The sequence below is a fragment of the Canis lupus genome, chromosome 1 (genome assembly GCF_003254725.2).
Source record: "Canis lupus dingo isolate Sandy chromosome 1, ASM325472v2, whole genome shotgun sequence".
NCBI classification, from domain to species: Eukaryota; Metazoa; Chordata; class Mammalia; order Carnivora; family Canidae; genus Canis; species Canis lupus.
Window position 1 is genome coordinate 61,703,841 of NC_064243.1, and position 25,677 is coordinate 61,729,517.

The window sequence follows — 25,677 nt, forward strand, 5'->3', positions numbered from 1 at the left end:
TTTCTTTTCATTTTTGGTCACAAATCAGAGTATTTTCAAAGGGAAAAGAACCATAAGGACCATTTTTCCAGGAATTTTTAAACTGTGTTCCTGGCACCCTACAACTTCAGAGAAGTAGTTTACAGTATGCCTGAAGTGGGGTGGAGGGAAGAGGCTGAGTGGGAGGCACCAGGGTCTCCACATCCCCCCATACAACTGCCTTGAAACAAACCAAGTTTTCTTTCACCTTTTAATATGTTAGGGTTCAGTTTGAAATTTCAGTTTTAAAACAAACCTCCTAAATTTAAAAAGGACTGATCTAGTCCAAACCAGATGAGGTAAATAAGAGCTCAAGAGAGTGAGATTTACCTATGAAAAGAGAACTGACTGGTGGTGAAGCTAAGATGGGATCCAGTTGCAAGCACAGGGGTACAAGAACACCTGGGTCCAGGGCTCCCAAACAGACCAGATGTGGCCACTCGCTGCTGACAAAATCCGAAGAAAGAGAAGCAAGTAGTGGTGATGCAAGAAGAGAGCTGATTTCAGTGAGGCCAACACCAGGAAGATAGCGAACTAACATCTCAAAGACCATTTCCAAAATGCAAAATTACTTCCAGGTTTATATAAGGAAAATTTGGGACAAAGGTGGGTAAATGTGTGTAGATAGGTAGTGAAGGTTAAATAGACCACTGTCTTAGAGTCAATCTCGGGTGGGATTTTGCTGGCCCAGTGTGGTCCTTGTTGAAAAGAGTAGCTCCTGTTCCCATCAGGGGAGATTTTGTCCTGAAGGTCTTCCACCTGAACACAGAGACAAGCTGGAAAGAAAAACCCAACCAGAAAGTTTCAGGTCAAAATGGAGGAAGCCAAAGTCCTCTTTCAATCTTAGTCTTGACATCTGGCCCAGAATTTTTATTTTATTTTATTATTATTTTTAATTTAATTTTTTTTTTGGCCCAGAATTTTTATACCCAAGTTAGAGGTTATCTAAGAAAATGCGGCCACCCAACCGCATACAGTTAAAATGACACAGCTACTCTGGTGCTCTGTGACTACAGAAATTTCAACATCAACTTCAAATTTCTCTGTAATTTCCATTTGGCTTATAGTTCAGAATCATGCTAGATATTTTAATTTCTGTATCCAATAATTAAGATATTGGTATTAACATTTTTCTATTTTAGAAAGGCAACTTTTTTAATCAAAAAAGAAATTATGACAAGAAAATTAAAATTTAAAACATCTTTAAAGAAAGGAAATTTTGATGTTGCAGAAGGCACAGGACTGTAAATTAGGAAATATGATTTCAAACGCCGTTCTGTACCAAAGAAATAGCTTTGTGCCCTTTCTTCACCACTCATATCATCTTGACATGCCTCAAGTTTCTCAGTTTTTAATGAGGTTAGTCTATACAACTTACAAGCTTTCTTCCAGATCTAAAAATCTAGGATTCTCTTTTCTAGGTGAATTCTGTTCACCTCCAGATCAAAAAATAAAACATGTAGCTATTCACTGTATATCTCTGGGCACAATGTGTGTATATATACATTAACAATGTATGCCTACAAATCAAAGGAATCAAGCTTTTCATTTTACGGCTCTACTTTATGTTTTTCTCCCACTTTTTAAAATAAACTGTAATTTACATAGAATAAATTGAGCTTTTTCAGTGTATAATTCTGTGGGGTTTTCAGAATGTATAGTTATATAATCACCACCAAAATAAGATACATAAACAGTTCCATCATGCCAAAAAATCTGCACACCCCTTTATAGTTAACCCCACACCATCCCTATTACCTAGCAACTACTGCTCTGTTTTCTGTCACTGTAGTTTCACCTTCGTTTCTTTATGTATTTTTTTTTAATCTTGGGCCTGCTTACTTTCTTACTTTTATCTATAGCTCTGAAAGTTAAATATACACTGCATCTACCCTGATGGTTGCCATATATCTTGTTTAACAACATCTCCGTGATGCAGGCAACACTGCACCTATTAAAATATGAGGAAACTGTGCCTCACTAAAAGAAGTAACTTCCCAGAGTCACACAACTAGTCAACACTGAAGCCTCACTTCTTAATGACCATAGCACCTCCATACAGCTCCTAGTTCAGCCTACCTCCAGACTTCTTTTATGTGAGAGCAAAATTAAAATTATTTTTTTGAGCCTGTGTTGTTTTTAGTTTTCTATCCCCTGAAGCCAAATACAGCTTCATTTCTTTTGGATCTTCTCTTTTGGAACACCCTCCTCTCAGGAGGACATAAGCCACTTACCTCTATGGTGAGCTTACCAGACCCAGGGAAATATTATAGTTTAATTCATGGCATTACATTTTTGGAGCTCTGATTGTTGTCACAGGTTCTCTCATGCATATTGTCCAGATAGTTTCAACATATCAATATTTCAAGATTATGTCCTTGGGAAAGACTTTGGGAGTAGGGAAAGCAAGTGGATTCCAAAGACATGCACATTCCAAGGACTGGGTAGGAGGTGATGAGCCTCCAATATCCAAAGTCTATCCCACAGGTCAACTGGCAGTCATACCCTCTTCCAACAAGAATGTACTTTGACCTGTGGCAACACCCAGAGCTCCAAAAATGTAACACCATGAATCACATTTTCATTTTTAAATTCGCTAGATGAATACCCATTCTCCAATTCAACTTGCACTACATATTTTTTTAATTGCTAAGCCTTTATTTTAGCATGCACATTAAAGGTATACTCTATGCCATACTCATATTCATAGAAATGGGTTTGCTTTAACAAAGGCAACCCTGATGTTCAAATAGGACAAATCTACTTCACACTCACAGATGGAAAACTTCTTTTAATCCCTTCAGAATATCTTGTATGGTGGAACACCACTCCTTGAACCATTTTTCTTATTCTTCAGTCTCTTGACATAAGAAAAATAGTATCTACCATAGGAAAGAAGACTAGAATGGCCTATAAGTTAAAAAAAGACACTTATGTGGGGAAGAACTAAGGCCTGCATTTTAAAAATGTACTTTCGCATATGCATTTATGTTAAACAATCTGACGAAAGTTCATAAATATTTACTTCACATTGCAATCTGCATACATATTTTTATGTAAGATAGAGGAAGAATATGATTAAAACATCAAACCATTACAAGAACATGCACAAGGAAGTTATTTGAATGAATGGATTAAACATAAGGGGAAATGCTAGTTATTTAGTGTTGAATCACTAAGTAACAGGAAGGGAAAATAATGTTATCTAGCTTATTAGGTGATAGCATAATCTTGTAGAAATGTAAAGGAAGTCATAGTACATACATATCTCAGGGAAGGAATTTTTCTCTACTCTCTGTATAAGAATTGTGTCTTTTGTGACTAGGAGCTTTGTTTTTAGCTTATGGAATTCCTGACTATTGGACCTGATTACATCTCTCTTTCTCTCTCTCCCTCTCTCTCTCTATTCCTCTCCCTCTCTCCCTCTCTCTTCTTGGCTGGTAAAGCTTAAAGACATACTTATGTGCCCCTTCCAGTAAGCAGATACAAATTCATGGTCTATGTTTTATGTTCTAACACCATTCTAGAGGTTATCTTTTCTTCCTAATCTTATTTTCTTTGCTTAGTTTAAATCATTCATCTTTTTAAATGTAGGTATTCCTGTACTATTTCTTAAATTATTTGTGGAACAACACAAAATCTAAATTAAATAACTAGTAAATTATGCTAATATTGGTATTTGTTGTTTGTGCTCTAGGTGTCATTTCCAAAAAATCATTACTAAGATCCATGTCAAGATGCTTTATTCCTATGTTTTCTTCTAGGAGTTTCATGGTTTCAGGACTTACATTTAATTATTTAATCCATTCTGAGTTTTTGTGCATAGTATAAGATACGGTCCACTTTCATTCTTTTATATCCGAATATCCAATTATCCAGCATCATTTATTAAAAGGACTGCCTTTTCTCCATTGAGTATTCTTGACTCCAGTTCAATTTCTTTTTACAAGTGAACTCAAATTAAGAGAAAAACACGTCTGCTATAATATTTTTGTGGATATATGAATCACTATACAATATTTTACATAGAATAAAATAAATCAAAATGCTTAGCACTTAACAGTTTTCACTGACAATGTAGAAGGAAAGAAGGGGGAAAATATTTTTTCTTTTTAGAATCCTTTGCCTTTGGGGCACTAAGCTGGATCAGTAGGTAGAGCATGTGACTCTTGATCCTGAGGGTGAATTGAGTTCAGTCAAGCTCCATGTTGGGTGTGAAGCCTACTTAATTTAAAAAAAAAAAACTGGGGTGCCTGGGTGGTTCAGTTGGTTAAGCGTCTGCCTTCAGCTTGGGTCATGATCTCAGGGTCCTGGGATAGAGCCCTGCATTGGGTGCTCTGCTTAGAAGGGAGTCTGCTTCTCCTTCTCATTCTCCCTCTGTGCTCTCTCTCTCAAATAAATAAAGTATTTTTAAAGATTAAAATTTAAATTAAAAAAAAGAACTACTTAAAATCTTTGCCTTTGCGTTAGTCCCTGATCCAATCCAGCTCTTAAAGTTTTCTTGTCTTATGTACTAATGTTCAATATCATTAAACTGAAACAGTTTAACTGAGAATGTTCCAACGTATACCTCTTCTAAATGAATTATTACATATTAGTTGCTTTATGTGTTTCCTCTCACTTTTAAAGATGTCCTGATTTGAATGATAAATAATGATGGATTTCAGTAGTTCTCAAAAATGGTAGATATTAAAAAAAAAAAAAGGTAGATAGTATAAAACCATTCCTTGTTCCCAAAGGACCATGACATGTCTCTAGGAGAAACTTTTTGATGCCAAAAGAGAGGAGAATCACTTTCTGAATACTGTGGCTAAACGTTTTCATAAACTGCCACTTTAATTATCTAGACTTAGAGCATATGTAAGAATTTCTGTAAAAGTGCCTGAAAATAATTCTAGTAAATTTTACTAGAATTCTAAGTGTGTCAGGTTCACACTAAACACTTTATTTACATTATCCCATTTATTCCTCAATACAGCCTTGTATATATTATTCCTACTAACACTACTTTAGAGATAAGAAAAATTGAAGCTTACAGAGGAAAAGCAATTTATCTAAGGTTACATGGATAGTAAGTAGCAGAGCCAGGATTCAAACCTAAAATTAACACTCGGGCCAGAGGTAACTCTACAAGTAACTATACCTATATCTCACAAATACTTGTTATCCTCTTGAGTGGTATTAGAACATCAGGAAAGCCTTTTCTCATCCGTCTCCACCAACTCCCCTAAAACATATACAATTAATCCCAAAAATTTTATCTTGAGAGAGCCATTCTCTCTGGCTTTATGTAGCTAGGTGTGGTGGTCATTTTGGGATTGCCATCCTTTGTTTATTTTTTGCTTCACCTATTTGAAAAGTCCTTTAAATTGAAGATTCGTGTGGTTCTGATGAAAGAGACTCCACCTTCCAGTCTAAGAATGAACCTAAGATCACCTAATTTTGTGCATTCTTTCTTTTGACCATAAGGATTGGCCCAAAGATGGGTAAGTGACAAAACCTGAAAGCCTCAATATTTATAGTAAAATCCTGGGACGGGGACACAGACTGATTTTTATACTAGGCATGAACAAAAACATATGTAGTCCTTTGAGCTACTGGTATTCATTTAGAGGGCTTAAAGACAGAAGTAACCACACAGAATGCAGAGCAGAGAAATGGAAAGAAATTAAGTCCTAGGCAGCACTTGATAATCCATTGGATCAACCTTCACCTGTCTTTGGCATTTTAGTTATATGAGTAAGTCAATTTCATGTATCGCTTAAGCCATTTTGAATTAGGCTATTACTTGCAACTGAACTGACCTGAATTAATATATAAGGGATAACATTAGAAAAATGGGCTTGTGGGGTGGCCAGGTCTCTTAGGAGTAATATTTGGAGATGTGAGATATGACACATCCCAATTTTATCAAGGGCTGGCAAAAATTACAATACTTTTTTTTTTAAGATTTTATTTATTCATTTATTTATTCATTCATTCATTCATTTATTCATTCATGAGAGACACAGAGAAACAGAGAGGCAGACACATAAGCAGAGGGAGAAGCAGGCTCCATGCAAGGAGTCCAATGTGGGACTCGATCCTAGGACTCCAGGATCACGCCCTGGGCCGAAGGTAGGCGCTAAACTGCTAAGCCACCCAGGGATCCCAAAATTACAATGCTTTATAGGTCACTGTGACTCTCCTCCATGTAGTCAGCTACCTACAAAAGTATTTTTAAAAATACTCCAGTTCAATTTGAATACTGAATACTCCAGTTCAATAAATTTCTCTATTTCCTTTTAGTTCATAAAGGCTAGTTCCATATCTTATATCATTCTATTCTCATAACAATGATAAAAGATAGGTATTACAATTCCTGTTTTATAGATTTAAAAAACTGAGGTCATTTTTCCAAGATAATAAATCTATCAAGTGGCTAAAAACAAGGATTCAAAATCAACTCTTATGAATCAAATTCTTTTTTTTTAATTTCTGCTACCCCAAGCAGAACTGGATTTCAACTACCCATAAAATTTAATGATGGGCCTGAGTTCTCTAAGACAGCTGAGAACAATGGCAAGTGTTATTAGTGTACTAGTTCTTGCAGTATTTTCCTGGGGATACAAAATATAAATGATGCTTGTAAAAGAACTATGTCCTCAACTATATATATATATATATATATATATATATATATATATATATATATATATATCCTACCTTTAATACCCATTAATGGCCTCAGATTCTGCCCTTGAATCGTCTAAGTGGAATGTGTCTTGTTTTCCCCTTGTTAATTCATCTCATAAATAGATTCTTCACATCCAGAGGGACCTCTTTGATTATTTGTGGTTTTTGCCACTCCTTGTCATTAAATGGAAACAGCCCAAATTTCTAAATAATCATACCAAGAGTTTAAAAATAATAGCATTTTATGTCTTTCAACAATGCTTTGATAAATGTATCATTATTATAATTATTGTATACATGAGGAGATAAAGGCTTAGAAAGGTTAAGTAACTTTCCCAAGGCCACACATTTACTAATTAACACAGCTGCAATGCTATCCCAGATTGGCTGGATTTCAAAGACAGTTTCTTCAACAGCTATGCTACAATAACACCCTCTGCCTAGGTCCATTTTTGCCCAACCCATATTTTGTTAGAATTCCATTCCTCAACTGTTGACATACTGCTCTCTCACTGTCCAGTTCAACACCTCCCATACCACACCCCCATCACGAATGAGATCATGACAACTCTAGTTTCTAATATTTCTATTCTTCTCCACCAAACCAAAACTTCTTTTTCTCATGACCTGCCCTGAGATTGTAACGAGTGATAATAGGTAATCAGATAAATTAAACATTGCTAATGTGTGTGCTAATTTAGTGTGTAACATTTTCTCAGTGAAAATTATATTTTAACCATTTAAAATAGATGTTATAAGACAGTGACCAAGGGACACTGTAAATACTATGAACATGTCAGTGGGGCTGGAGAGTTAAAAGAAAGGCAGTATTCTAAGTCAGCGGCATTCTGACATCTGTAAAAACTACTGCATAAGTCTCTCAATTCATTGCTGTGTAAGACTACTGTAGCTACTAGCCACCCATCATTAACTATATATATGAGAATTGCTCAAGTAGAATAATAAGGACAAAAACCTTCAGTGTTCTCCGCCAAAAATACAGGAATAGCAATATGTTTGCTCTGTCCAAAACAAAGAGCTCACCTGTATGCCCTCACCTCACTGAACCACATACCTGCAGAAGATAAACTGTGGGATGTTTTACGTGTTTGTTGACTTTGTGAGAAAGTACACAGGGCTAAGTGAAGAAAGTCTAGCAGATTAAACATTTGAATGAATGGTCAAAAAAAATCTCAGATTCTATACTATAGAATAATAGTCGTAAATCATTATTAGATGTCACTTGCTTTGTAAAAATTTCATTCAGGCCATAATATTTTTAGGGTCCTGTACTCCTATCTCAAAACATTTTTATTCCTCAGAAGCAATCTCTCCACTTCTATCACTGCTTCTCAAATCACTAAGCCAAGAGACCATACCTTATAGCTATAAGAACACAGATGCCCAAGCAAATGGAAGAAAAGCAAAGATTATTCCATTTATTTCAGTGCCATATCATTTTGCCCTGTAGCTTGATTTTCACTGGTTTTTTAATGAGATTTGCATCTCTGCCCATTTGTGCTAAAGCTTATTTTCATGAGATTATCATTTCTCATATTCACTTGTCTGCAAGCGTTTTTCTTTTTTGCAAAGATGGGTACAGCACTACCCAGAGGGAAGGTGTCAAATCACTCCAGTAAACAGGTGCCATCCAAAAGAAGGCTCATAAAAAAAAAAAAAAAAGAAGGCTCATGTCCACATCAAATTTTTGGCAAAAGGTGGCAAAAGAGTGCCAGAAAATCTGATTTTACACATCACAACAGGCATGATACTGCTGTTCAGAAACTCTGATTTTTCTGTATAGTACGACACTATTCTAAGTCAAGACATCTTCCAAAAACCCACAACCAAGTGCATGCCTTCTACACATGCTAGTGGACTGGGGCTCAGAATACAGCTGAGGTCTTACCTAGTCTATAGGACTTATTTAATTCCTATTATATCAAGGTGGACCAGAGATTACCATATCCTCGCAAAAGCCAGAAAAATAGTCTTTAGAAAACATCAAATATTATTGGCACTTTACTTCATTCAAAATGATGTTCTGGTGTTAATTCAATAATGCCTATAAGGTTGTTTAGCTCATTTAAAGCTACTCTACATACATGCAGTGCTTGTGACAACAACTGCTGAATGTTTTGCCTACTTGCCCTATAGTGTTCAGATAACTGTTTCCTAAGAAACACCTTCTTTCTCTAATGCCCAGTAATGCCTTCAGTTCTTACACTGTTTCCCTGACCATGGCCAAAAAGAGATATCTTGAGTATAAGAGATATTTAAACTATCACTGAATCTTGTCTGTTCCATTTCTCTTAACCCTCTATTCCAATCTCCATCACCACTGCTACCAACTCCATCAAAGCTAAAGGATCTCTCACCCATATTTCTGCAGTATCAGCATAACTGAGCCCCTTTCTCCCAATCATGCCCAATTCCATCCACTTCTCACTTGGCAAGTGTTTTGTTTTTGTTTTTGTTTTTGTTTTGTTTTTGAAACATCATGTTTCTTCCCTATTAAGCTTCACTTCCCATTTTCTTAGGCTAAAGTTAAAATCTTAATGAGAACTACAAAGTACAAGAGGATCAGGGCTATGTACCACTTTTCCATTTTCAACTTTTTCTGCTTCTCCCATCTTTCTGCTCTTCATACTCATCATGGTCCCCCTTGCCTCCAAACCTTGAAATACTGATCTCTATCTACTCTCAATGATCCCAGCTACCCCATCACCCAGCATCCCTCTAGCACTGTACTGGTTCATTTCTACTCCTCCTATAGTCTCAGCTTTAACTCTACCTCCCCAGGGAGTCTTTCTATGACCATTGGTTCCATGTCAAATCCCTGTGATGCATTCTGATTATACTCTGTACTTCACTTTTCTTGATACTATTTAACAGTTGGAATGATTTGTTTTCTATATTTCCTACTAGGTGGTAAGTTCTGTGATATCAAGAATTCTGTCTGCATCATGCTTGACAAGGTGTATACCCAGTATTGAGCACATAAAGGGAACCCAATATTTGTTGAATAAATTAATGAAGGTAATAAAACTCTGATTCCTGTTCTAACAAGAAGACTCCAAGAAAAAATTGCCAATACTAGGATAAAATGCCCACCCAGTTGTCATCGTTTCTAGTAATAGACTCTGATTCCTATTAAATTTGCAGAACTGTGTGGTATTTTAAGTATAAATGAAATGAATATAAAATCAAAAGAGCATCTTGAAGTCAGTTATGCATTCTGCATGGAAAAAATTCATCTAACTACATGTAAATATTTATGTGTATAATAATATACCTCTACTCCTACAATGTGTGCTCCATGCTGATTTTCACCCCTAAGCAAAGTGTAGAGACAGAAAAGTAAAACTGTGCGCATGCATGTGCACCAAACATGGTTAAAATACTTACAAAGTAAGTGTATATATGTTTCCATTCCTAACCTATCTAATTTGTTTGGGATCATCCTCCTCTTTGCTTTTTCTATCATCTCATCCTTTCTTTCACTGTGGATTTTTCCACCAACTTTACTGAATATCTTAGCAGAAATCATTTGTTTATTTAGTGACAAGTACATTCAAATTTAAAATTTTCCAGAGCTTATCCCTGAACAATATGTTCCTCAGAGACTTTACTTGATAAAACAACAGCAGGCTCAGTTTAAAGATAGTAGGCAGAGTATCAAAGACATGAGTGGAGAAATAACAAGGATGATGAACCAGGAGTTTCTAAAATATACCTGGATTTCTTAAATCTGTTTTTGCTCTACTCATTATTTAGAGAAATACATAAAATGCAACATTCTCACTTTTTTTGTTGTGGGCTCTAATTTTTATTATGAAAATATTGCCTCATAAATAAAATGAAAGAGAATGATTCAATGAATTCTATATACCCATCAACTAGATTCAATAACGATCACAGTTTTGCTACATTTGTTTCATTTCCATTTTCCATGTATTCCCAGACATTGTATTAGTTCTATTTTACATAATTCAGTATTCAACCCTAAAATATATATGTAATATATTTAATATACATTAACAATATATAAATACATAAAACTGTGATCACACTACCATTCTCACAACAAACAAAAACAGCAATCATTCCTTGATATCTCTTTAAAGTTGATTTGTTTGAATCAGGATCCAAACAACACCCACACATTACATTTGGTTGTCATCTCTCTCAAATCTATTTTAATCCAGAGAGGTTCCCCCTCCAATTTTTATTCATATCTTTGACTTACTACAGAAATCAGCCCTGTTTTCCCTTGGAAGGTTTGACATGCTGGCCTTGCCTGAACACTTAATTTTTCTTTCCTTGTAATTTGTCTTTAAAATAAAATATATCAAAACAAAAAGTCCTATTTGCCAGAGATGTCCAAAGATTCCAAAACAATTTACAATATTTGTACTATATTTGACTTTTCCAAGTTATTTATTTGCATATACTCAGTGTTATTATCTGTATTTTGATCCTATCTATTTCAATACTAGTTCAGGAAATGAGGTGAGCTTGATCCTTCAGAATGAAGGCAGCATGGTCAGACTACAAATCTTGGAGAGGTGGGGAAAAGAAAAAAGATGGGTGCTGACAGACTGCAATGTAGCAGAAATGAAAAAACAAGCAAGGGCTAAGGAGAAAGACAGACTTGGCATCCTAACCCTGTCTTTGCAACTTACTGATTGTGTGATCCCAAATGAACTGTCTAACCTCTTTGTGTCTCAATTCCTTTATCTATAAAACAGAAGTAAGGGTAATCCTATCTACATTACAGGATCATTGTGAGGGTTAAATGAAATAGCATGTGTAATGTGCTTGTATGTTACCTAGTATATAAAGGACAATGTTTTTAAGATACTGGAAATTTAACTGATAAAAAATGGAGCATATCATGGATTAGTCTACTTTATGTACAGTGCTTTTTTCCTCAATCTGTTAAGAACATCCCTAAAATGAGGCTATTTTTATTTTATCTCTCTAAATCTTACCACATGTAAAACTTTACACCGTCAAGAGAATGAGAAGACAAGCCACAGACTCTGAGAAAATATTCACAAAAGACATATCTAATAGAGGAACATGCAAAGAACTCTTATTATCCAAATATGCAAAGAACGCTTAAAACTCAACAATAAGAAAATGAACAACCCAATTAAAAAACAAGCAAAAGACCTCAACAGACACCTTGCCAAAGATATTAAGATAGCAAAGAAGCATATGAAAAGATGTTCAACATAGTATGTCATTAGAAAATTGGAAATTAAAACAATGAAATGTCATACCTATCAGAATGGTGATGATCCAAAACACTGACAACAGCAAATGCTGGTGAGAATGGAGAGCAACAGGAACTCTCTAATTCACTGCTGGGGGCGGGGGGGGGATTGCAAAATGGTACAACCACTGTGGAACACAGTTTGGCAGTTTCTTACAAAACTAAACATACTCTTACCACACAATCCGGCAATCACACTCTTTGATATTAACCCAAATGAGCTGAAAATTTATGTTCACACAAAAGCTTACACTCCGATATCTATATCAGCTGTATTCATAATTGACAAAACTCAGAACCAACCAAGATACCCTTCTATAGGTAAATGGACAAATAAACTGCAGTATACCCAGATAATGGAATATTACTCAGCTCTTAAAAGAAATGAGTTATCAAGCCATTAAAAGACCTAGAGGAAATTTAAACGCATATTTGCTAACTGAAAAAAAGCCAATCTGAAAAGGCTAGTGTGTGATTTCAAATATATGACATTCTAGAAAAACCAAAACTATAAAGATAGTAAAAGGATCAGTGATTGCAAGGAGTTGGAGAGGGGAGAAGGATGAGCATGTAGAACATAAGAGGATTTTTTAGGGCAGTAAAACTATCCTATATAATACTATAATAGTGGCCTGTAGCACATACAGTACAATACAAAGAGTGAACAGTAATATAAACTATGGAATTTGCATGCTAATGTCTCAATGTAGGCTCAACAATTGTAACAACTGTTCCCCTCTGATACGGGGATGTTGATAGAGAGTCTATGCCTGCGTAGGGCTTATATGAGAAATCTGTACTTTCCACTCAATTTTGCTGTGAACCTAAAACTCCACTAAGAAATAAAGGAGAATAAAAGTTTATTGTCATCATTTCCATCAACCTCCTGTCAATCCCATCACTTTTTATAAGCACAACTTATTTTCCTATTTTTAATTCTCTCCACCTACTACCTTTGACAAATATTTACTTCCGTGTATCCATGACATGTGTATATGTGTTTTCTTATTACTGCATCATCCTTCTATAATATAAGTTTCAAGAGAATAGGACCTTTTCCCAATTTTGACCACTGTATACCAGTGCCTGGCTCATAGTAAACATATAGTAAATATTATTGAATGAATAAGTTGTCCTTCTTTCTTGTAGCTAAAGTAGATAGTTTTTAAAATATCAGTCATAGGGTTGCCTGGATGGCTCAGTCAGTTAAGCATCTGTCTTTGGCTCAGGTCATGATCCCAGAGTCCCAGGATCCAGCCCCACATGGCATGGGGCTCCCTGTCAGTAGGGAGCCTGCTTCTCACTCAGCCCCTCCCCCCATTCGTATGTGCTCTCTCTAATAAATAAATAAAATCTTTAAAAAATATATCATTTAAAAAATAAATAAAATACCAATCACAACTTGAAGTCCAGAATTGTGATGTCTCCAGCTTTGCTTTTCTTTTTCAAGGTTGCTTTAGCTATTTAGGGTCTTTGTGGTTCCATACAAATTTTAGGGTTATTTGTTCTAGTTCTGTGAAAAATTTTGTTGATAGGGATTGCATTGAATGTGCAGATTGCTTTGGGAGCATAGGTTAAGTAGGTGATGGGGATTAAGGAGGGCAGTTGTGATGAGTACCAGGTGTTGTATGGAAGTGATATATCACAATATTGTACACCTGAAACTAATATTACACTGTGTTAACTGGAATTTAAATAAAAATTTTTAAAAATCAATCATAGGAAGATCTTAGAAATTAGTACACTTTTAACAATTGTATTATTTTATTATTATTATTTTAATAATTTTATTTTTATCCAAAATGTTTTCCGTCCAGATGCCACTGATTCCTACTGAGGATTTCTCTTTAAAAATATGGACTTGGGGATCCCTGGGTGGCTCAGCAGTTTAGCGCCTGCCTTCGGCCCAGGACGCGATCCTGGAGTCCCGAGATCAAGTCCCGCATCAAGCTCCCGGCATGGAGCCTGCTTCTCCCTCTGCCTGTGTCGCTGCCTCTCTTTCTCTCTCTGGGTCTATCATGAATAAAAAAATAAAATATTAAAAAAAAGAATTGCTTTAAAAATATGGACTTACCTCATACCAAGGTTTTAAAGATTATACTTTTTTCCACTTTGCGAGAAGAATCTAGGTAATAATAGAAAGTGATTCAAGTAAAATAAAAACTAACAAAATTGATAAGGAAGAATAAAAAAAGTCACCTACATTCTTTTTCAGATTTGTTTGATTTACTTGTTTGTTTGTTTGTTTGTTTGTTTGTGAAAGAGTGCACACAAGGGCAGGGAGGGGGCAGAGGAAGGGTGGAAGCAGACTCCCCAGTGAGTGAGGAGCTCCATGTGGCTAAATCCCAAGTCCCAGGATCATGACCTGAGCTGAAGGCAGATGCTTAACCAACAGAGACACCCAGACGCCCCTCCCCCACAAAAAGTCACCAACTTTAAACTTTTGCCTTGTGCTCTATTATAGAATCCCAGATGGAGATTTTAGAAAAGACACTGAAAATCTGGACCATACAAAAGCAATGAGAAGCTATTTTCATTTTTAAAAATTTTAAAGATTTCCACAGATGTCCCTTCCATGCCTCCTCAGGTATTTTGATTTCTTTTACTTCTGTCATAATTTCCCATCAAATGTATGAAACAATCACCTTTCCTCTGTACTTCAAATCACTTGTCTTCTAAATAGCAAGCTTTATTGTAGCTCATAATGAATTTGAATAATGTCAAGTTACATAAAACCATTTCTAAAAGAAACCCAGAAATAGACAAGTGACCAATTATTCTGGTTCATGTTCAAATAGTGAGATTTATCCAATTGGGTAAAGGGAATGGACTTTTCACCTGTATATTTGGGCATAATTCAGCTCTTTGTTCAACTACCAGGAAAAATAAATTTATAAAGTTTTATAGGAATTTGTGGATTTTTCCATACTCCCTGACTTTTAATATTTTTAAGTATCTTTGAGAAGCAGGAACAGGATGCCTAAAGATCAACTTCTTTCAAACAATATTCAAGACAGATCTTTGATTTGATTTTCCCCTGTACCTTGAATGTTAAACATTTTTTTGATTCTTTCAACACAAAAACAAAATTAGCAGCAAGTGTGCACTCTGAGGAAAATGAAATAAGATTGCTTCCAGCAGCACCTTCAGCTGAATGCTTTTAATGTAATGAGTTTTTATCCACCTGGAGAATTTTGGTAATGCAATAATATTCAAAATTTACTTGAATCTGGGGATAGCATGACCACCAAATTACTTTTATATTGCTGCACCCAAATGAAATACTATTAATCTTAAATTATAAGAGCAAAAATCTTAATAATATTATTAAATTAGCTATCAAAAACCCACTCTCTCAGACTTTTTGCTGTTATGACAGAACTTTTAAATTATATTTCATATATATGTAATTCACATACAGTGGAACAATCATGCACTTTGGGATGAAGAAAACTTCAGGTTCTAGATCCAACTCCTACTGGTACGGTCAAATTACTTGACCTCTGTAAGTCTCAATTTCCTTAAAAAATAAGGCTATTAACACTTATTTTATAAAACTACTTTATCAGCAGAATCAAGTATTAAAAATGCCTGAAAAGCTGCAAGCACATACAAGCTCAATAATTAATAGTGGGAGAGAAATTAGCTATGGTTGTATCCATTGGGCAAATCATTGTTATTTCTTTCAAGGTTTGTGTAAATTGAAGATAAAATGGGCTACAAGACTGGATATGGCAAGCATGATGGTATGATATATTGAGTCACTATTTTAAGATCTGTTCAATGCCTTCATGAGGATTTGAATTAACTCACTTTATCATGTCAGCAGAAAATTGGCCCTATCAGCTTTGCTCCCATTCATCCCAACTGATGGACAGGAAAATAATGACAGCTTAATTCCTACTCCGACTGTCATACTCCATCATGGACAGTGACTCAGTAAAGGTCAGGAGATCCACAGTTTTATTCAATTTTGTTTTTACCTTTTTCTAAGAAAATCAAAAGCACTATACCTTAAGCCTTTGGTTCTGCTGATTAGCAAATGAATAATCTTAAAATAGCACTTACATCCTCTGCTCCTTGAAAGTAGGCTGGGTTTAATGATTTGCTTCCAAAACAAAGAATATGAAAAGGTAATGAAAGTACTTTTACCAGGGAGAAACCTAAAAAACACTATTTCTACCAAGTGATCAATGTCAATATCTATAGTGATAATTCGTGTCAGTAGTATGTATCTCCTTGTGTAGGGCATGGGATATGTTGAGAATGACGCTTTAACTCTGGTATTCTTCCCTAAAACTCATAACCCCAATCTAATCATGAGAAAATGTTAGACAAATCCAAATTGAGTGACATTCTACAAAATGTCTGACTGATAGTCTTCAAAACTGTGAAAACTAAGGAGAGTCCTCACAACCCAGAGTAGACAATGGAGACAATTTGACTAAATGCAATTTCTATTCCAAGATAGAATCCGGGAATAGCAAAAAGCATTAGTGAGAAAAACTACTTAAATCTGAATAAAATCTGTACCAATGCTGCTTTCTTAATCATGACAAATGTACCATAGTTATATGAGATAACAACAACAGGAGAACATAGATGATGAAGATATGAGAAGTCTCTGTACTACCTTCAACTTTTTTTATAAACTGAAGTTATTCCAAAATAAAAAGTTCAGTAAAAAATTAATTTAAAAATTAAATCATAAAACAAAATTAAAGATAAAATGAAATATGCCATCTAAGCAGCTATAGTCTTCATTTTATCTTTTAACCAACATAAAAGACTTTAAATATATAAAGTATCTACCATCTCTCTACATCATCATTATGAATCAATTATTTGAATAATTTAAAAGATTTGGGTTTTCTTTACATCTACCATCTCTCTACATCATCATTATGAATCAATTATTTGAATAATTTAAAAGATTTGGGTCCAATTCAAAATTTAGAGACATCTGCTCAGTTTCTGTATTCAAAGCTCTCATAAGCTTTTCAAAACATTCTGGAATTCAAAGAAGCCTTTGAAGGAAGAGACAGAGTAGAAGTAAGAAGAGAAAAGGAGGAGAAATGACATTCATGGAATGGAGCATGTGGGACCGAACTGTGTTCGTGATCTTATCTAAATTATCTCATCAGATCCTCACAATTCCCCGAGGTAGGTATCATTATTATCCCCATATTCACAGTTAAGCAAAAGGAGGTTATGATCTTGTCCAAATTCACACTAATAGTCAAGAGTAACTAACTATAGAGCCAAAACAAGGGTACACAGTATTATACTGCCCTCTTGTAAGCCAAAAATGTTTAAAGGTCACTTGCCCACATGAATGTGAATGACAGAGTTCTAGTAACTATTTTAAAAACAAGGAAATAGAAAAAAATTTAAACTAAGCCAATAAGGAAATGACAAAACTTAATAAATTATTCACTCATTTTTTAAAGGTGCTTAATTTTACATTCTGTGAATTACTTAAACCATGAAATATCTGGCTTTATACATCCTTATACATCCCTCTATGCTGCTTTTGATTGTTGTCCTTCATATATATATACACTTATATATATATATAGTAATCATAATATATATTTATATACCCACTGTCATAATATATATTTATATACCCACTGTCTTAAAGTGTATATATATATATATATATATATATATATATATATATATATCTACAAAGAAAATCTGTCTCAGTCTTGAAACCTGGGTCAATTTAATCCTGGTGACTCAAATGGCAAGCCTCAATTACAGCTCAGAGTTCTGGACTTCTTGTCAATTACTCCCACTTATGGGAACTTCTAATATGAAACTTAGGCTAGAAATCACGGGAACAGCAACACTAGTGTAAGAAGAGCTAAAGAAAATGAGTGCATTTGGGAAGCCTTATCAAAGGTGGAAAATGTTCTTTCCTTTCATCAATTCAGGGGCCCTAGCAAACTGTCTGCCAACTTACATGTTTTCACCATAATTATTTTTCAGCTGGGCTTATTGCATCTTCCATTGATTAAACTGTTGGGCACACTTTCAAGATTGTGAAATCTAGACCTATCTCCGTTGCTCAAGTTTACAATCAAAGGAACAAAAGCAAAAATAAGTTTCATTATACAGGACTGGCAAATTCAGGGAAGGTCTGATACTTACCCATTATGAGAACCTAGAGTGAAGATTTTGTTGCAGAGAAGGAAGGGATGGCAATTGAGATGGGTACTGGTATATGGGCTCCGAAGGTCTGGAGCCATTCCTGTATTATGAATACTGACAGCCACTCAAGTCCATTCTTTTAAGGAAATGCATTCTGCCCTTTAGAAGGAAAACACAATGATCTTCAGCTCACTGAATTAATCACAGCACACTCTCAAACCAGGAGCACTCATAATCATGTTATCATCAGAGACAACTTGGAGCTTTGGAAATAATGAATTCCCTGATACAGCTCCATGAAACTGATAGGTAATCTGTGCCATATAAACACATCCAAAGTGACCGACCAAGTTATCCCCCATGCTGCATTCTGTCTCTCTCAAAATAAGGGAATTACTACTATTTTTGAAATGACTCCTCGATCTTTATGGTAAGTTTAAGAGACATAAAAATCTGCTGCCAGGAATGAATTCCTCGGTTTGTATGCAGCCATCATCAACTTGAAAGCTGAACATACACAAAATCCACATAGATTAAACTACCTTATTCATTACTATATTTTTTTAAAAATATTTTTTTCTTTTTTTTATGATAGTCACACAGAGAGAGAGAGAGAGGCAGAGACACAGGCAGAGGAAGAAGCAGGCTCCATGCACCGGGAGCTCGATGTGGGACTCGATCCCAGGTCTCCAGGATCGCGCCCTGGGCCAAAGGCAGGCGCTAAACCGCTGCGCCACCCAGGGATCCCCTCATTACCATATTTGAATGGGAAAGTGGCTGCAAAGTTCTTCACACAGAGCTTACTACATAACAAAAATGCAACAAATCTTGGCTATTATTTGATTATTGTTAGTTTTTCACAGCCCTCCGACATTAACCCTTGAAAGAAACACATTTATGAAATCATAGGTAGAGACAACTAAATCTTGAGAAGTCTATCAGTTTACAAGCCAAACTAGCATAATGTGGGTGGGGGTGAGGGGTGGGAGGGTGGAGCAGGGAATTTTTTTTTTTTTTTTAATAACAAGGGGAAAAAGGAATCTTAAGATTTCACAACCTCTCTTCCTGATTCATTTAAGTATTTAATAACCCTGTCAGGAAATTTCTCAATTACTCTAACCTATCTACCTCATACTGCAATTTAAGTTTATTTCCTCATGTTCCAGCTTCAGTGGAGATAGAGAACAGATGGTCTCAATCCTTTGCATAATAATAACTTTTAAAATGTTTTATGGGTTCAGAGACTTAGTAAATCTTTCCTTGATTATTTTCTTCACCTCAACAAATAAGTCTAGTGCATTAAACACCATCAGTAGCAGTATGTTTGAATATAGCAGACAAGTGGCAAATATCAAGGAAAACATACCCATCATTATTAACATGCACAAAACATCCTCAAATTTGTCTATTTTGAGCAGGAATCTGTATACACCACACATCAGTAGGACAGCAAGTGCTTTCTTTGAAAATCTCTTTGAAGAAGAGATTTCTAGGAACTAAATACAAAATCATATCCAGAAAATTCTTCACTAACCAGCAGAATAACTTCTGCAAAAAAAAAAAAAAAAAAGGAAAGGAAAGGAAAGGAAAGAAAAGAAAAAAAAAGAAAAGAAAAGAAAAGAAAAGAAAAGAAAAGAAAAGAAAAGAAAAGAAAAGAAAAGAAAAGAAAGAAAAGAAAAAAGAAAATGATAGGGATCAGTTTTGCCATATTTCTTACTCAAGTTTGATTTAAGAAGGATCTGAATAGCAGTAGACTAATTTACCTAGAGTAATATAAACTTCAGAACAAATTATAGAGATTTAGATTTTAAACAAAACAAAGTTCTGGATAAGAAAATAACACATATCCTCAAAGAAACTTTGATAAGACTGATGAGAAAAAGCAGACATCTGTTAACTTACCTGACAAGACTTGAGAACACATCAAGGGCTGAGTAGATAAAAACAAATTTTTACTAAAAAGTATCTTGTCTAAAACATGGACAGTTAGTGCATTTTTGCATATATTTTAAGAGTAAATGATTTCTGGCATCAAAAGGACAGCTTACTTATCTGCATGTTCAGGAACTGAATTTTGTCATTTTGATTGTTTGTCATTCTATGTCTCTCTTTCCTGTGTGTGTTTATTTTCCCCCACTGAATTTCTTTTTGACAGCTTCTTTATCCATCTTTCTCTCACTTTCAAACATTTCCAAAAACTTTTGAGCTTTAAAAAAACTATTCCATTATTAAAATCACATTCTATCATTGTTAACCAATCCCTTATATTTTGGAAATTATAAGAACTCAATCTAAAAAGTGTCAATAACTTTTTGTCTCCTTCAGGCTCTGGGATAAAGTGTTGATGCTTTACCAGTCTGATCTCATTTTCACAAGAATTAAACAAACATGTACATAGAACTGAGCATCACATATTTTTATGATTTGCTTTTCTACAGATTTATATTCACCCAAATCCAACATGCTGTTTCCTAGGAAATATTCTATTAAATTTCAGCCTGTTCATTTCCAAGAAAACTTAATCCACTTGTATCATTCTGCTGTGGATCAAAGTAACTTAAAAGTCAAATTTAATTTATTTAAATGGAAGTTAAATTCATTTCTAAAACATATCCTCTCTCATTTAAATAAATATCCATCTCACATGTGTGAGAGATTTGTTATTAAGAACCCACAGGGGCACCTGGGTGGCTCAGTGGTTGAGCATTTGCCTTTGGCTCAGGTCATCCTCTCAGGGCTCCACAGGGAGCCTGCTTCTCCCTCTGCCTATGTCTCTGCCTCTCTCTGTGTGTCTCTCATGAATTAATACATAAAATCTTTAAAAAAAAATAAGAAGAACCCATAGTACTCACATATCCATGTTTTCTGAATTCCTGCATATTTTGCTCTTTGAGTTGTCCTATAACCATATTATGCAAAAGTAGAATTTCCATTCATCAGTGGATATAGGCAAACTATGTCAAAATCCCACTTTATTTTAAAGAATTAAAAACTAACTCTAAAGAGTCTTCTTTTAATTCCCATATTACATTAGACCTTCCTTTGACTATCTTCATGATACACTGAACTCCTCTTTTAATATAAAAGCCATGGATTTAATTTTTTAAATTACTCTGTAAAATTAGTTTTTTAATCTCTCCCCTGGAAGAACCCAGATTCCATAGGGGTAAGAAACATGTCTCTCTTATTCACTAGTATATCGCTGCAAAAAGCAAGTATTTATCATATGAATTCATGAATTTTAAGTTTCTGATATCCAGTTAAAATTGGGAATAATCTATGGCTCTAAAAAATAGCCTTTAAATTTTTTAATCTATTGTACTAAAACCAAATTCCTCTGGAGCACTGATACTCACCATTTCAGCTATGTTGTTGAACACAATGCCAGTAAGGATAGTTTTCTCTGGTTCATTAAACACTTCTATAAATGACATAAACAGACTATTCTGATAGTCTCTTTTATTTTAAACAATTAAAAATGGTTGGATGACAGTTCTATCATAGAATAGAGTTAGTCCATTAAGCATTTTGCTATAAAATGATTTTGTGGTACTAATCGTATCCCTGGAGATGGTTATATAAAGAAACTTCTTCAATAAATTAACAAAAAACAGATGCTTCTCTTGCCCTTACATGTCAGAATTGTAAAGGCATTCTATTACATAAATTGTGCATCAATTTATGTTCATTGTATCCATGGCAGTGTAAACTAATTATGGAGCAAATCTCTGGAGCTCATTAGCTTTCATCTTCCCTTTAAGACCAATTACATAAAGAAAATGAGCTCCCATAAATATTTTTGGCTCATCTTATTCCTCATTTGGTTTTAGTGAACATGAATATTTACTTTATTTGAACTTGTCAACTTTTGAACAAGGTATCCTGCTTCCAAAAATATTTACTTGGATTCTGGCCTACTGACCAAAAATAAATAAATAAATAAACCCAGATGTCAGAAACAAGCCCAGGTAATACAGTTAAACCAAAACTTATCTGTTAGAGGACAACTCATGGAAGGTAAGATCCATAAAATGTTTCTATTTCTTTAAACTCAAACAGTGCTGCGAAAGTTCCAAATATTTGGTGGGCCAGAGACCTAATTCTACTGAAACATACTAATGGGCCATCCTTTCTCATCAACACTGGTTAATCAATCCAAATAGAGATGTTGATCATGTGAAGTTTCCACAATTATAGCAATCTTAATACTTCTAAGATATTTAACATAAAAATAAGGGGCATTCAAAAGATTTAAGTAAATCTTTTTAAAGGGCAATAGGAGTATGGATGATATTTTTCCTTGACAACTCTAATAAAGCCTTCAAAAGCCAGACAATCTGACTCATCAGTGGCTTTGATTGTTTAATACACAGTAAAAGGCTTCACTAGCCTCTTCAGTGAATGATTTGACAAAATAAAACTCTCGATTTGAACCATATTACATGGTATATTAGGCAGAAAATGCCAAGAGCAGAAGGCAATCATCAGATGTGGGATTCGTGAAGCAAATTTACTGGAACTGTTAGTAAATTTACTGGATCATCGCTTTTGGAATTCCACATAAATCATGCCGGTCACTGTACTTATAAAAACGGTGTAACCCTAAATGCAATGTCAAAGAATGATAACAGAATGCTCCCAGATCTTGCTTTTGCAGAGAATGCCCTGCCTTTGCTTCAGGTTTTCCTTTCAAATCCAGACAAATGTGATTCAATCCTTATTTAAATAAAAGGCATGGCATGGCCTTTCAAAAGCAGTCACAGAAAATCGCTTTTGAAAGCCAAATAGAGAATATACCTCCACTTGCACATAGCCACCACAGATTGCAGTCCTACATCTAGTTTCATTCTGCTTTTCAGCAAACTGTGGTGGACTAGCAAATATCTAACAGTAGGAAGTTGCTGCCATCTACAGGCTTCCTAGAACTTTATCTTAAATATTTAAACATTTTTCTGAAATCAAAGGACCAAGAACCTCTATGGTAAACAGATTTGATACAGGAGCCTATAATATCCTAAAAAATAATAAATGAGAAAGATGCCTGTTAGAATCCTTTGGGGTGCCCTCTGAAATTTCTTTATATCAGCTGGACTTCATCTTTTAAACCACGATACATTTAATTTTTTTAAGTATTTAAAACCTAAAATAGTTTCAGGAAATTAACTTTCTTATTCAAGTAACATATAAACAAAAATAAATACTTCTGACTAATTTATCTATATTTCCGCAGCAGTCTTAATCATCATCCAATCGTTTTCTTCTTATAACCACCTAATTAGTAACTTATAAATTAATATTAAATGCAGTGTGGCAAAATGATTAACAAAATCTGTATTCAGAGGGCTCATCTTCAATTCTTACCCTACAACTTACCACTGGTAAGTAACATTGGACAAGTAACTTGGCAATTCTGTGCCTCTTCATCATTAAAGTGGAGAGAAAACATAAGCCATAAGAATATTGTAATGTTTAAAAAAATGCACTAAGGACACTAGTAGCAGTCATGGCCATTTAGCTCATTAAATATTAACCTTATCATAGTAAAAGTTACGTGTGCAAATTATATATGTAAATTTGTGTATTATAGATATGCAGGTAGTATGAACATTCCCATATGTCAAATTAGTAGGTAAGGTCAAAGGTATTTATCCCAATGGTTTTCAAACCTGAATGAGCACTGGAATCTCTTTGGGAGCTGTAAAAAATTATAAACGTCTCAACTTCATTCCTAGAGATTATTGTAATTTTTTCAAAGATCCCCAAGTGATTCGATTGTATGGCCAAAGTTGAGAATCAACCTTATATATTTGGTTATGTGTTTTTATTATATAACATAATGAAAATTAAAATAAAGATGAATTCTTTCAACCATGCTCATCATTTGAAAATGTTACGACAGTCATCTACAGTATAGCAACTTTTATCATGACATATATGCTCCCTCTCTGTTATGTCTATGTTGAAAACAGTGTTTATAAAATAATCCATTTTTGTAGTTAGCACACTTGGAGTTGGTTGAAAAAATAAATAAATCCTATTTGTTTTTACCCATGAGCAACACCACCAGTGATGAATTTATAATTAAAGGACACCTGATCATTTGGTTGAGGCATGTAAATTCGTTAGGCTGTAGTTTAAAAAATCGGGAGATTTCTATTAGCCTGATTCTCTAGTAAGCTACCCTGGGCAAACTGGAGCAAAGACTAAAGAATCCCATATTTGTAATCTGATAACACAGGATACATGAAAAATAAAAGTGAAGAAGTCAATATAGACCAAACAGGTTGTTAACATTTACATTTCTATAAGTAGATTTTGAATTTGAATTGATCACAAGAAAATATTTACAGAGACTGTGTCTTGCCTTGATGAAGTAGCAAAGCATCAACACAAATGTTTACTAATTTTTTTTAAAAAAATAACTTCAGGTTTACATTTCTTTATTCACTGCCTCATACCATAATAATTACTCAGAACATAGAGATTTTAGGTATAACTGCATACTTAGTCTAACAACTTCAGCATAGATAAAACAATACTTTTCCTTATAATATGAATATGTATAGTATGACTATGTACCAAATAAGTATCTTTCAGTAGCAATTTTATTCTAAAGGTGAAAATTTTAGCCGATGATTTCTTATTTGCAACTCAGTGCTCACTCACCTTACAAATATTGGCATATTTTTAGGGTGTAAACAGATGCTTCCCGACTTCTTCCTAGAGTATCCATCCTCATATGGTCTATTTAGTCTAGTTGACACATAACTCAGGCATAAAAATTACAAAAATGAAAATATTTCACTCAAAGTAGCAAATAAAACAGGACAGGGAGAAAAGTAGTCTTCTCAAATGTGAGCAACCTATAAAGCATAGCATAATTAGTTACATTTTGTGTGAATTTAATGCACTAAACACATATGCACACACAAATAAGAGTTATAAGTACTATAGAATAGATCTATAATCTAAACTAGATGGACAATGGAGAGAGGGAATTTGTTATCATCATCATCATCATCATCATCATAAATCTACCTCTATTCTTTATACAGCTTAATGCTACAAACTGTAAAAAGCTAAAATCAGTAAGAACTGACTCAAAATGAGTAAGTCTCAAAGCTCATAATACCTAATAATATTATATTTATAAAAAAGATTAAATAGCTATAATTTTGACTATCTGTATATAAATCCATATGATGACAGAGATCAGGCAAAGTTATTTTGGTGTGAAAAATGACAGACCTCTAGGGATCCAGTTATGATAAAGACCAGCTAATCCAGTACTTCCCAACCTTTTAAAATATGACTATTTTCAAGAAATAATAATGTTAACTAATAATTGTGAATATATGTATTAAAGACATCACATGCCAGATTCTGCTCTGCATATGTTATAAGGTAGCTATTATTATTTCTCAGCCTTTTAGAGGAAGAATATGAGGAACAGGGATTTTCTAGCCTCCCAGAATCTAAAACCAAGGAATCAGCTTCAAGGTCCAGACTGGCATTTGCTACAAGATATGGCAGTAATAGCCAAAAAT

General features: G+C 34.5%; 1 long non-coding RNA gene across 1 annotated transcript; it reads right to left on the minus strand.

Moving 5' to 3' along the window:
• Positions 1–579: 579 nt before the first annotated feature.
• Positions 580–23,864, minus strand: LOC125755889 (uncharacterized). The gene is made up of 3 exons (XR_007413340.1): positions 20,033–23,864; positions 18,131–18,289; positions 580–794 (listed from the first exon to the last, which is right to left on the minus strand). It is a non-coding gene; the product is annotated as an uncharacterized LOC125755889 (long non-coding RNA).
• Between the last annotated feature and the right edge of the window lie 1,813 nt (positions 23,865–25,677).